The sequence below is a fragment of the Camelus dromedarius genome, chromosome 14, assembly GCF_036321535.1.
Source record: "Camelus dromedarius isolate mCamDro1 chromosome 14, mCamDro1.pat, whole genome shotgun sequence".
Classification (NCBI taxonomy): Eukaryota; Metazoa; Chordata; class Mammalia; order Artiodactyla; family Camelidae; genus Camelus; species Camelus dromedarius.
This window is the reverse complement of record NC_087449.1, coordinates 40,370,155-40,382,595: the sequence shown is the minus strand read 5'-3', so window position 1 is coordinate 40,382,595 and position 12,441 is coordinate 40,370,155. Positions and strand designations below refer to the sequence as shown.

Genomic DNA, 12,441 nt, shown 5'->3' with positions numbered 1-12,441 from the left:
GCCTCAGCTTCCTCACTTGTAACATGGACCTGCTAATCATGGGACCTCTCTCACCTGGCTGTTGTGAGGATGTAAGGGGTCTATTAGCACATGCGGAAGGACTGTAGCAGACTTTTCACCCATTCAGTCTTTGCTACTATCGTCATCATCATCACCATGACTCCCCTCAAAGGCTGCCGAACGCAAACTGCTTGGCACAGGCATTATTAGATACAGTTGTCCCTTGGTATCCGTGGGGTTTGGTTCCAAGACCCCTGTGGATACCCAAACTGGAGGATGGTCAAGCCCCTTATATAAAATGGCAACATATTTTTGCATATATTTGTATGTGACCTACATACATCTTCCCACGTGATGTAAATCCCTCTAGATTACGTGTAATACCTAACAATGTAAATGCTCTGTACATAATTGCCAGCATGTGGCAAATTTAAGTTTTGCCTTTTGGAAATTTCTGGAATTTTAATTTTCCACTATTTTTGATCTGCTGTTGGCTGAGCCTGAGGCTGCCATGGATGCAGAGCCTGTGGATTGGAAGGATGACTGTAATTATGAGGCAGGTGCTGTGATGTAGATGGTGGGAGGTGCTGTGAGACTCATAGGAAGAAGACAAAAGTTCTGCCTGTCTGGAAGATGGGTGTGGAAGGCTTCCTGGTGGAAGTGGCCTTTTCTGAGCCTCGAAGGAAGGAGGTGTAGAAGTTCTTAAGGTGGAGGAGGGGAAAGGTAGAGATGAACTTGAGCAAAAGCTTGGCAGTGAGAGCATCTGAGCATGTCTGGGAACATGGAGCTGGTTCATCAGGCTGTGTGTCTTGCAGGAGGGACAAGGCATGAGACTGCCCAGGGGCGCTGGGTCCAGAATGCATTGCCTAGGGGTCAAACTCACTCCAGTAGGTGGGGAGCCCCTGTGCCGGTCTACATGGCAGAATCACTTGAGACATTAAACAAAACATAGAATCCATGGACCTGAGACATTAAATAAAACATAGAATCCATGGCCCTGCCTGGCAGTATTCTGAGTAGTAGATCTCAGGTGGGAGCCAGGAATCTATACTGTATAAAGCTCCCAGGAGATTCTGACACCCACTGAGGTATGGGAACCCCTGCCATGGGGAGAAAGTGTCTCTAAGCAGGGAAAGACCCTATTGGAATAGCAGATTTGAGTATAGAGCTTGAGAAGGTGGGGAGGGGGTGTAGGAGACCCCTGACTCTGGCCTCCAGCCTCCCACCCATCTCCAGGGGAAGCCCACACTTGAAATGCCACATTTACTGCTGGAAAGTTTCTTATAAAGATATATACTGACATGACAACCCAGCAATCCAACTTGTAGGTACTTACCCAAGACATCTGAAAGAAAATATCCACCAAAAGACTAGTAAGTGAAAGCTCTATTTGTAATAACCAAAACTTGAAAACAATCCACAGGCTCACCAACAGATGACTGGGTAAACAGATTGTGATGTAGCTATACAATGGAGTACTACTCAGCAGTGAAAAAGAATGAGCTATTCACACATGCAGCAACATGGATGGATCTCAAAGCAAGATGAATGAAAGAAGGCAGACCAAAACAAAAGGAGAGTGCATAATGTGTATGATTCCATTTATATGAACTTCTCGGAAATGCAGACTAATCTACAGTGACGTGGGGTGGAGGGATGTAGAGGTATGAGAGGGAACTTCTGGGGTGATAGATATGTTCATTATCTTGGTGGTAGTGATGGTTTCAAGTGTGTATACATGTGTTAAAACTTATCAAATTATATAAGTTAAACATGTGTTGTTAATTGTATGTCAATTATACCTTAGTGAAACTGTTGAAAAAATATGAGGCCAGTTCTGAGCAGTTATAGCCAGTCTGGTCTTTACACAGCGTCCCTCCCGCCGTGTCCTCTTCCTGACTGCCAGTGACATTGAATGGCTACTACGCACAAGGTACTGTGTGCTAAATACTATATGGAATTTTTAATCTACCTTTCACAATAGTCTTGTGAGGTGATGCTTTACATATGAGGAAACAAGCTCAGAGTGGTTAAGTTACTTCTCCAAGGAAATGTTAGCATTTACCCCTAACATAATTCAAATTCTGTTCTGATTTGTTCTTGTGATTATACAACCATTGTGATATTTGTGGAAAACAAAATTTTTAATTTTAAATTGCTTTCAGTCAACCCCAGTACATTTATTGACTATCCTAACACATCTAATGATTTTTATTTTTCCATGACTTTTAAATCCATATAGGGAAAGTATTATTACCATCATAATTCAATAATGTACATAAAAAATTATTTTCCTCTTCCCTGATCCCAACCTCAAATCTCTACATGTGGCCTTACACTCTTCTACATGAAAAACACCACTAAGAACAGCTTCTAGGTAGGGGATTTATTTGTTTTTAGGCAAAGTCTGAGGAGTAGGATGCAGGGTGCAAAGTGTTATATATATATATATTTCCCACTTCTTATCTTGATAAAAAAAAAAAAACATAGTCTTTTAAATGCTTTAGTATAAGCCAGGGCCTTCCTGGAACCCCGGCCCAGACCCTGAAATTCCTTATGAGATCTGTCATTTTTGACCAGCAAACACCCATTCTCCCTGCATCTCTAGAAGTAGTTCACTCCCCAACACCAAGAATAGGTTCTGATTGGTTTTAGCCAATCCACAAATCCACAACCATTTTCTTGGGTGGCCCCAAACCAAGTCAGAGTCAATGAAAAACAAGGAGACTTTTGCTGGCATTCCTGAGAAAGTGGCCTCTCTGTCCCATGTGTGCTACCAGGGAGACTCCCTTTTCTAGAGCAGTACAGGGAGGGACAAGGAGGCGTTAGTAGAATGATGGTGGGAGGGCTTTGACTGACTCTGCAGAGTCAGAGCAGAGAGGTGGAGACCACGTCCCCATTCTTGATAACATTATTTGAGCCACCTGAAGCCAATTAACAGATTGCTTTTGTTTAAAACAGTTTTAATTCACTTAAATGTACTGACACTGTGTTAGACACAGTTCTAGGAGCAATATCTGTTAGGCTTTCCATGAGCATAGTCCTAAATTTAGTCTTAACTTAATCCTTAGTCGTAAACCAGAACTCTGACCCTTTTCTAGTGAAAAGCTTTTAGTGTCAAGAACAAAGGACATGTTTGTCTAAGAGTATATGTGGTGCACTGAGAGAAATCCCATGACTATTACAAGGACCCTACAGCGTGGGCCCCGGGAGGTCTGCCTAGAGGTGGACCCCTAAATATGAGGAATGCAGCTCTCTCTAACCAGCAGAACTCCATGTCAGGTGCTAAATGTCAAAAATCTCAACGAACAAAGAGACTCAAATGATTTCTTTCCTGGACAAGCTCTGTGATTCCTGTATAGATCTTTAGCAGGTAATCTCCACTGGACAAATATTATAACCCATGTATATTTTACTGGGAAAAAACCCCAGTAAACTCTTTCAAATGTATGGTATATTAGAACTCCTGTCAAATTTAAATAATTTTGATAAAGTACTAAGTGTGCTTTCTTCTCGGCTAAACTTCTTAAGGGAAACTAAACTTCTTAGTGTTGTAGGGCCCCTCCTCCACTGCTGACCACAAGACCAGTCTTGGAGGTGGCCTTAGGTACAAAAAGAAGCCTATATATTTTTTTTAATGTGCTTTATTTAGGTACAACTTATACAAATAAAATTTCACCAGTTTTAAGTATGAGATATGATGAGTCTTGACAAAGGTGTGTCACTGTGTAACCCCCACCAAGATCGAGATAGAGAACATTTCTATCACCCCAAAAATCTGCACCCCTTTGAAGTCAATCCCCTGGCAACTACTAATCTGCTTTCTATCGCTGTAACTTTGAATTTCCTGGAATTTCTTATAAATGGAATCCTACCATATGCGTTCTTCTGTGTCTGGTTTCTCTCACCCAGCATAACGAATTTGAGACGCATCTGTATTCTTGTGTCTATCAGTAGTTTGTTTCTTTTCATTGCTGAGTAAATTCCAGTCTGTGGATATACCACAGAGTGTTAACCCACTTACCAGTTAATTGGCATTTGGGTTATTTTCAGTTTTTGGCTATTATGAAGTCACTCTGAACATTCATTTTTAAATCTTTAGGTAAATACCTCTCTTGGTAAGTATCTCTTGGGTAAATACCTAGGAACAGGATTACTGGGTTGTAATGTAAGCATATGTTTATCTTTACAAGCAACTGCCGAACTGTTTTCCAAAATTGTACCATTTTACATTCCCACCAGCAGTGTAGACTTGCAGTTGCTCTACATCCTTACCAACATTGGTATGATCAACTTTTTTATTTTTAGTCATTCTAATGGATGTGTAATGGCATTACATTGTGATCTAAGTTTGCATTTCTCTAATGACTAATGACGTTGAGTATCTTTTTGTGGGCTTCTTGGCCACTCATAAATTTTCTTTGGTGAAGTATCTGTTCAAATCTTTTGCCCACTAAAAAAATTGGGTCATTTTCTTGCTTTGAGCTGTAAGAGTTCTTTATATATTCTGGATCAAAGTCCTTTATCAGAAATATGTTTTGCAAATGCTTTCACCCATCTGTGGCTTGCTTTTTGCTTTTTTATGGTGTCTTTCAAAGAGCAGAAGATTTTTTTGGTAAAGTCTAATTTATCCATTTAAAAAATTCTGTGATTTCTGACTTTTGTGCTCTATCTAAGAAATCTCAGCTTAGCCGGGGGGTTCTCAATTTCAGTACTATTATTTTGGGCCAGAAAATTTTTGTTGTGGGAGGCTGTCTTGTGTATTGTAGAATGTTTAGCAGCATTCCTGGCCCCTGCTAACTAACTCAGTAGCATCACCCCTCCAGTTGTGACAATTAAAAATATCTCCAGACATTGCCAAATGTCCCTTGGGGGAATATTGCCCCAAGTTAAGAAGTCCTGGCCAAAACTAAAATGTAATGTGAAGTAATTTTCTAAAAGCTTTATAGTGTTAACTCTTACGATTTCTATGACATATTTTGAGTTAATTTTTGCATTTGATGTGATGGTTGAGATTCATTTTGTTGAATACAGATACCTAATTGTTTCAGCCCTGTTTGTTGGAAAGACTATCTTTTCCCCATTGAATTCCTTCAGCTGCTCTATCAAAAATTAATTGACTACATATGTGTGGGTTTATTTTTGGACTCGGTTCTATTCCACTGAGTAATATGTCTATCCTGACATCAGTACTGCACTGTCTCGATTGCTGTAGCTTTATAGCAAGTCTTGAAATCAGGTAGTGTAATCCTCAAACTTGGTTCTTCCCTTACAAAATTGTTTTGGTTCTGCTGGGACCTTCACATTTTCATAAAAAATTCACAATTAACTTGTTAATTTCTATAAAAATATCCTGCTGGTGTTTTGATTGCAATTGTATTGAATCTACACATCAATCCGAGATGTCTTGATTGCAACTGTATTCAATCCTCACATCAGTCCAAGAAGTGACATCTTAACGATGTAGTCTTCCCATCTGTGAACATACTTTATCTTTCCATTTAAACATTTCTCTCTGCAATGTTTTATTGTTTCCAGTATACCGGTTATAGTGATTTTTAAAAATATGTTCACAGATTATTTGATATACCCCCTTTTCAGTGGTGGAGACAAATTCCCCACCCCAAAAGTGGACTTAGTGATTTGACTTGCTCTAACAGATAGAATAAAGCAGAAGTGACCATGTGGGACTTCGATGGATAGGTCATAAAAAGCACTGTGGCTTTCTGATTGGATTGCCCTTTCTCTACTGGCTCATTTATTCTGGAGAAGCCAGCTGTCATGTTGTGAGCAGTCCTGCAGAGTGTTCCATATGATGAGAAACTGAAGCCTCCTGCTAAAAGCCATATCAAGCTTCAGATGACTGCAGCTCTGTCCAACATCTGGGTTGCAACCTCATGAGAGACCCTGACCCAGAACCATCCAGCAGCCAAGTTACTCCTAAATTCCTGATCCACAGAAACTGAGATAGGAATATCTGTTGTTTTAAACCACTAAGTTTGGGATAATTTGTTATGCAGCAAGAGATAACTAATATACCCATCTATTCTTGATAAATACATCACTCGGTATTAGAAATTTTTTAATGTGATTTAAAAAGATGTTGTTAAAATGTCAGCTTCCAGTTGCTTATTGCTAGTAGATAGAAATAGAATTGAATTTAGAATATAGACATTGTATCCTGTGACCTTGCTGAACTCAGTCCTAGTAGCTTAGAAATCTGTGTTAAGAAATTAGTGTTAGTCCTCAATTCCTAGTTGGTGAGCATATGCTTCCACCTTTCCTGCAGTAAACTTAATTTTTTTTAAAAATCTTTATTTATTTTTTAATGCAGGTACTGGGGACTGAACTTACAACCTTGCGCATGCTAGGCACATATTCTACCCCTGAGCTACAACCTCCCCCCACACTGTAGTGCACTTCTATTAACCAGGTTCTTACTCACTCTAAGTCTGAGGCCTTTCCTCTTCAATCCCAGGAACCTTTAGGGCTGCCAGCAGCAGGAGTGCATGGACTTCTATTTCACCGCTCAACAGTTACACAACAACTTAACTCCCATCCCAGTTTGCTTCATCTCATTCTGCTGGCTACTAACTTACTACTTTTAATTTCTCTTTTCAGTCACTGGCTTGAACAGGCTCGGCTCTCTGGACTTCTCCACATTGTGACTTCTTTGTCTCCTTCTTGTTTCCCACATTTCCGAGTTCAAGTTCCCAAGTGTGACGATCTGGTGGCCCATCCGCCCTTTTCCCTCCAGGTCACTCATTGCCAGGCAGCCGTTTGGTCAGGTCTCCCCTTCTTCCCATAGGTTTTGTCCACAGGGGACAGGTTCCATGGACCAGATGTACCCACTTGGGCTGCAGGGGTTGGAGACAGAGCAGTCTCCCTCTCAGGGGTGTGACAGGGTGGGCCTGGGATGGACACCTCTCATGCAGTCCCCATTTCTCCCAAGCCTTGAATCAGTGTGTGACACTGTTCCTCTTCCAATCCTTGAGAGAAACCCAGACCCCACCTATAGAATTGAACCTGTTTGTGCTTGGCATTGGGTATCTTCCTCCTCCCTCCCAAGCCTTCCCACCCCTTTCTCTGCTCATTCACAGTCAACACTGAAAGTGCCAGAAAAATTATGCACTTCAATCCAGGCATCTGGCAGATGAGAAAACCATGGCCCGGAGAGCTCAAGTGACTTACTCAAGTTCACAGACAAAATTTAAATATATGCCTCCTGATCTTCCCAAGTTAGTGTTTTCCCCCACTGACCAGTACTGGGCCCTAGCAGGCACATGACGTCCCACTCCGAGTGGGGTCTGACGGAGCAGAGAAAGTGGACCTGTGGTCCAGCAGAGGTAGACGGCAGCTATGACTCAGCCTAGGCTGTGGGTAGCTGCTGTCCCATCCCTCTCAGGACTGGGCTTGAGGGCTTCGGGGCTGAGTGCCTCGGGAGTCGAGGTCCAGGTGTGGCTAGTAGATGAGAGGTACAGAGGCAGGGGACTGGCTGAGTTGGATCCAGAATGAATAAGCCTGTATAAGTTACCTGTGGCTGCTGGAACCAATGATCATACATTGGGTAGCTTAAAACAAGAGAGATGTACTCTCACACTTCTGGAGACCAGAAGTCTGAAAGCAAGTAGTGGGCAGGGCTCCACTGCCTCCCAGACCCCGGAAGGATCTGTTCCTCCTCTGGTGGCCACAGATGTTCCTTGACTTGTGGCCACATTGCTCCCGTCTCTACCACTGTGTTCATGCTTCCTTCTCCTCTGGGAGTGTATGTCTTCTCCTCTCTCTGTCCCTCTGCCTCTCTCTGATAAGGACACCTAGGATGACATTTAGGGGCCACCTGGACAATTCAGAATAACTGCCTCTTCTCAAGATCCTTAATTTAATCACATCTTTTGCCACATAAGGTGAAACTCCCACATTCCAGGGATTTGATGTAGATATCTTTTTTTGGGCCAGTTTCAGCCTACCACAGATCTCACCATCTCACAACACTACCTCCCGTCCAATGGCCTCTGAGCTGTGGCAGAAGGAGCAGCAGGCTAGAGTTCCTTCCTTATCCCCATCCCGAGAGGTGAGGGGAAACTGGAGATAGCCAAGGGGCAGATCAGTGATGGCCTCCTGCTTATTAAGTCATTGTATTAGCTTGGGCTGCCATCAAAGCACCATAGACTCAGTGGCTTAAACAATAGAAATTAATTTTCTCACAGTTCCAAAAGCTGCAACTCTGAGGTCAGCATGCCAGTGTAGTTAGTTTCTGGTGAGAGTTCTCTCTCTGGCTTGTAGACAACTGTCTTGTTGCTATGTTGCCGCATAACCTTTCTTGTGTTTGCACATGGTTGTGGGGGTGGGGGGGGGCGGGGCAGAAGGAGAGAGAGACAGAGAGAGGGAGGGAGAAAGGGGCCCTCTAGTGTCTATCCTATCAGACCAGGGCCACTTTATGACCTCATTTAACCTTCATTACTCCCTTAGAGCCCATCTCTAAATACAGCCCCCTCCTAAGTAGGGGCTAGGCCTTCAACATAGGAATTTTAGGGACACAAACATTCAGTCCATCACGGACACTTTTGCTTCTAACTGAGTCATCTCAACTCTTTTGTCAGGTAGAGATGAGTATCTATGTATGACAGGTGGGGAATTTGAGGCTCATGAGTAACTTGCCAAATAACTCACCCAGTTGAGTGTCAGAATTGGGATTCAAAGCCAGGTTGGTCTGGCTCTGAAGTCCATGCTGATTCCACTGCCCGGGGCTCCACTGGGAACCCCAGAGCTGCAGCTCCAGCTCTGCCCTGCACCTGCTGCTTTCACTGCCACCGCCTTCCACTGAAATGCAAACTCAGAGTTCAGCACCCGGTCTTCAGCCCTCAAGAACCCCAGATACACTCATGGCTCTCAGGTGTCTTGAGGAAGGCAGTCACTGGAGGAAGGAAGACCGGGTCGATGTGCTGGGCTCCCCTGTGCCCGGACTGGCTGGAGCTGAGCGGGGGGAGGGGGCGTGGTCTGATGAGAATGACCCGGCGATGGGTCATGGAGGAATCCCTTCTCCTTGGGGAGTTAGGAGACTTCAACCGAGGTCCAAGCAGGCCATCCTCCATGAGTGATCTCTGGCAGTCTCTCCTGGGCCTCAGTTTCTTCATATGTCCAGTGGGGGATTCAGTTTATCTATAAGATATGTTCCAAGTCCTGATCCTTTAAGATTTAAATGACTATCATAAAGATGGAAGTCTTCATGCTTGCACAGCCCTGTCTGCGTAACAAGATGCTTTCCCTCATCACTTACATCAAGGAGCCTTTAATTCCACTCAGGGTCATGTGCTTTACCACGTGTTGGGCAATGCTGGGCAACAGAGGGCCCAGAGAGATGAGGGAGACCCAATTCCTGCCCTCAGGGAACCGCTAGTGCAGGTACAGTGCAGATGTAAAGGGAGGGGTGGGTAAGACGTGGAGGTGAACATAGAACCCTGGGTGCAGACGGGCGGGGCTGCAGGGTTTCGTGCTTCGTGTGACCTCACAATCTGTAAAGCAAAGCAAAGGCTTTTTTTTTTCTTTTCCCCAAAGAAGGCATCTTGTCTCCATTTTACACATAAGGAAATTGAGGCTCACAGACAGAAATGACTCCCTAAGGCTACGCAGCCAGGAAGTGGCCAGGCCTGTCTTCATTCCATGACCTTGTCCTCGTCTTTCAGCAGGTTTGCCCTTCACTGTAGGGGACCCTGGGGTGGAGGATGGGAAGGAATTTGAACCAGATGCTGAAGATTTGTGAAGAGTTCTCAGTCTGGTGGGGAGGTAGACTCACCAACACCCATTCGTGATTTGCAGTGAGCACAGCTTGGCCACCTTGTGACTGTCAGGCCTTGGGTTAGGGCTCAAGCAGAGGGTTTCCTGGCCCCTGGGGAGCTGCAGCCCTGCTGGGGTGATGACACATACTAGAGCAGTGACAGTTCACAAGACGTCCCAGCCTGGGCATGCCAAGTGTTTTCGACCCAAACGAAGTCATAGCCTCGGACATTCATTCATTCATCCACTAAACTCATCCAGTCGTTTGTTCTTTCATCCAGTCACCAGATAGTTTTACTGGGAACACCTGCGTACCCAGTCCTGTGCCTGTGTTTTTTTTTGGGGGGGGGGTCTTCCTTCCCTCTCTGAACACTGGTGGGAGCCCTCAGCACCTGGGCTGCAGCGCCGTGCCTGCATGTGTGTACGTGACTCTTACTCATGGTCTAGATGCCCGCAGGGCAGGGGCCTGGTCTCACTCGTTTCTAGCTGACAAAGGGGATACTGTACCAGGATATTTGGCGCCTTGCCTCAGAGTTTCTGTCTGCTGCTCCCAGGGTTCCCCCTCCAGGAATGGGGGCTGTAGGCCAGATTGAGGGTGGAGGAGTGGGTGTGTAAGCACAGGGGCCCCACTCCCCCAGCCTGCTGATCAGCTCCAAGCAGAAGGGCAGAACCAGAGGGGCCCAGATCACAGGGAACAGCTCTGCTCCCCACTGTACTGATTAGAAAATTGAGGCAGTCACTCCCTCCCCTCCTCACAACTGGCAGGGCCCCTAGTCTCTTAGCTCCCAGATCTTCTGTGGACAGTATACCTATCCTGGGTGGTCCTCTGGCCAGCTTTGATGGGAGATGGGAGGTCCCTCTGCACTGGGCTGGTCATGGGTGTGATGGGGAGGGCAGCCGCTCCCCGTCCAGAGGACATTCCCTACCAAAGTGCTTTTGATCTCCAACTAGCCTGGCCCAATTCTCCTCCCCCATCTGACCCTGGATGGCCCTGCACTGAAGACAAAGTGCTGGGGGGCGTCAGAGGGGAGTGGGGGAGAGGTTGAATTGGAGGGTTAATCCAAAGGATCTTTCTAGGGTTCATTCTCCAGCCCTCTCTGACTGTCAGGATCTCTTGAGTGGCTCCTTGGGGTCCTGAACCGACGCGTGCGTGTGTGAAACTAGGGTCTGTGGGTCTACACACAAGTGTACGCTCATGCATGGGTACCCCTGTGTTTGCGGGAATGTGAGCACCCACGAGGGCATCCTCTGGGCATGGGTACCTTCAGAGGTGGGGCCACAGATGGCTTGAGAAAATTTGGGTCTCCTATCAGCGCCTCTCCCTTTCTTTGATGTGGACAGGACAATCTTGCGTAAAAAGCAAAGAGCCTCTCGGAGACAGGTCCATCTAGGCTGACTCCTAGATAAGACATTCCGGAGCATAGACTTGAATACCTGAGTGTTCTTGCACATCGAATTCCGCTCAGAGGCCCGGGGCAGAGTCTCCGTCCTCACACTGAGGGCTGGGGGTGCTATCGGGGCACGGGGGGACCCCGGCCTCGCCTTTCTCATATAAAACACTGTACCCTGCCTTTCACGAACCCCCTTGCCGCCGACCCTGGCAGTGAGGCTCGTCCCTGCGGGACCCGGGGCAGCCCCTTTCTTTGTCTGGGCCTCGGAGATCCCGTTGGCCACACAGGGTCCTCCACCACGTTCCTGGGCCGTGCGGGCCGCTGGGGAAACGGCGGGAGGAGGAGACCGCCTTGGCCTGGACAGTGTGCCCTCGGGCTCCTGGCCCAGCCCCCGCCGCCCTTTCGCTCCGCGGGGCAGCATCCACCCAGGCGACGATGGAGGTAGGGGTGGAGGTAGGGGCGGGAGCGGCGGCAGGTAGCGGGCAGGCCCCTCCCCGCCGCCCTCCTCCTTGCTACCTGCCGGAGCACGCGGACGACGAGCGCTACGTGCGGCAGCCCGCGCGGGCGGGGCTGGGGGCGCGCCAGAGCCCCCTCCACTGCCCCTCCCCTCCGCCGCCGCCGCCGCCGCGCCGGGCCCCGGGCCTCCTGAGGCGGCTCTGGGCATCCAGCTGCATCCCGCCCTCCGTCGCACGCCACCCTCATGACGCTCGCCGACCCTCGCTGGTTTAGGGCGACCTTTCTGCACACCGGCCCCGCCTTGGCCGCCCACCCCCACGACCCCCGCGCCTGACCAACTCGCACCCCGGGCCCGGCTCCCTGACTCTCGGTTTTAATCACTCTCCTCCGGGTGCCCTCTGGGCCCTGATCACTCGGTTGGAGCTCTTCTCCCCTCAAGATCCAGGGCGGGGCCCCGCTCACTGCCCCGCACAGGCCCCAACGCCGTACGTACAAGTGTCTTCACGGGGCAGTGGAGTGAAGTTGGAGACGGGAGTGAAGGTGGAGACGGCGCGGGCCCGGTCCACGGCCGGAGCTGTCTGAGCTTCCCTGTCGGCCCCGACCACTGGCCCTGGGGCCTTCTCGGTGCCCTGGAGACCCTGTGTGTACCTGACCTACTCCGTCAAACCTCTGGCCTCCCTGCCTGTGCTCAAGCCATTCCTTCTGCCTGATAGGCTCCCTCTCCAGCCACAAGTGCAAACCAGACCCTTCCAAGGCCCATCTCTCATGGAGAAGCCATGCCTGCTCCTTGGGGCTTCGTCATCTGTGCGCCTGACTTTTG

General features: G+C 47.6%; 1 long non-coding RNA gene across 1 annotated transcript in view; it reads left to right on the top strand.

The window, feature by feature from the left end:
• The window catches only part of LOC116156848 (uncharacterized), a 96,640-nt gene that overhangs the window by 25,559 nt on the left and 58,640 nt on the right, over positions 1-12,441 (top strand). The gene's annotated exons all lie outside the window — the stretch shown is intronic.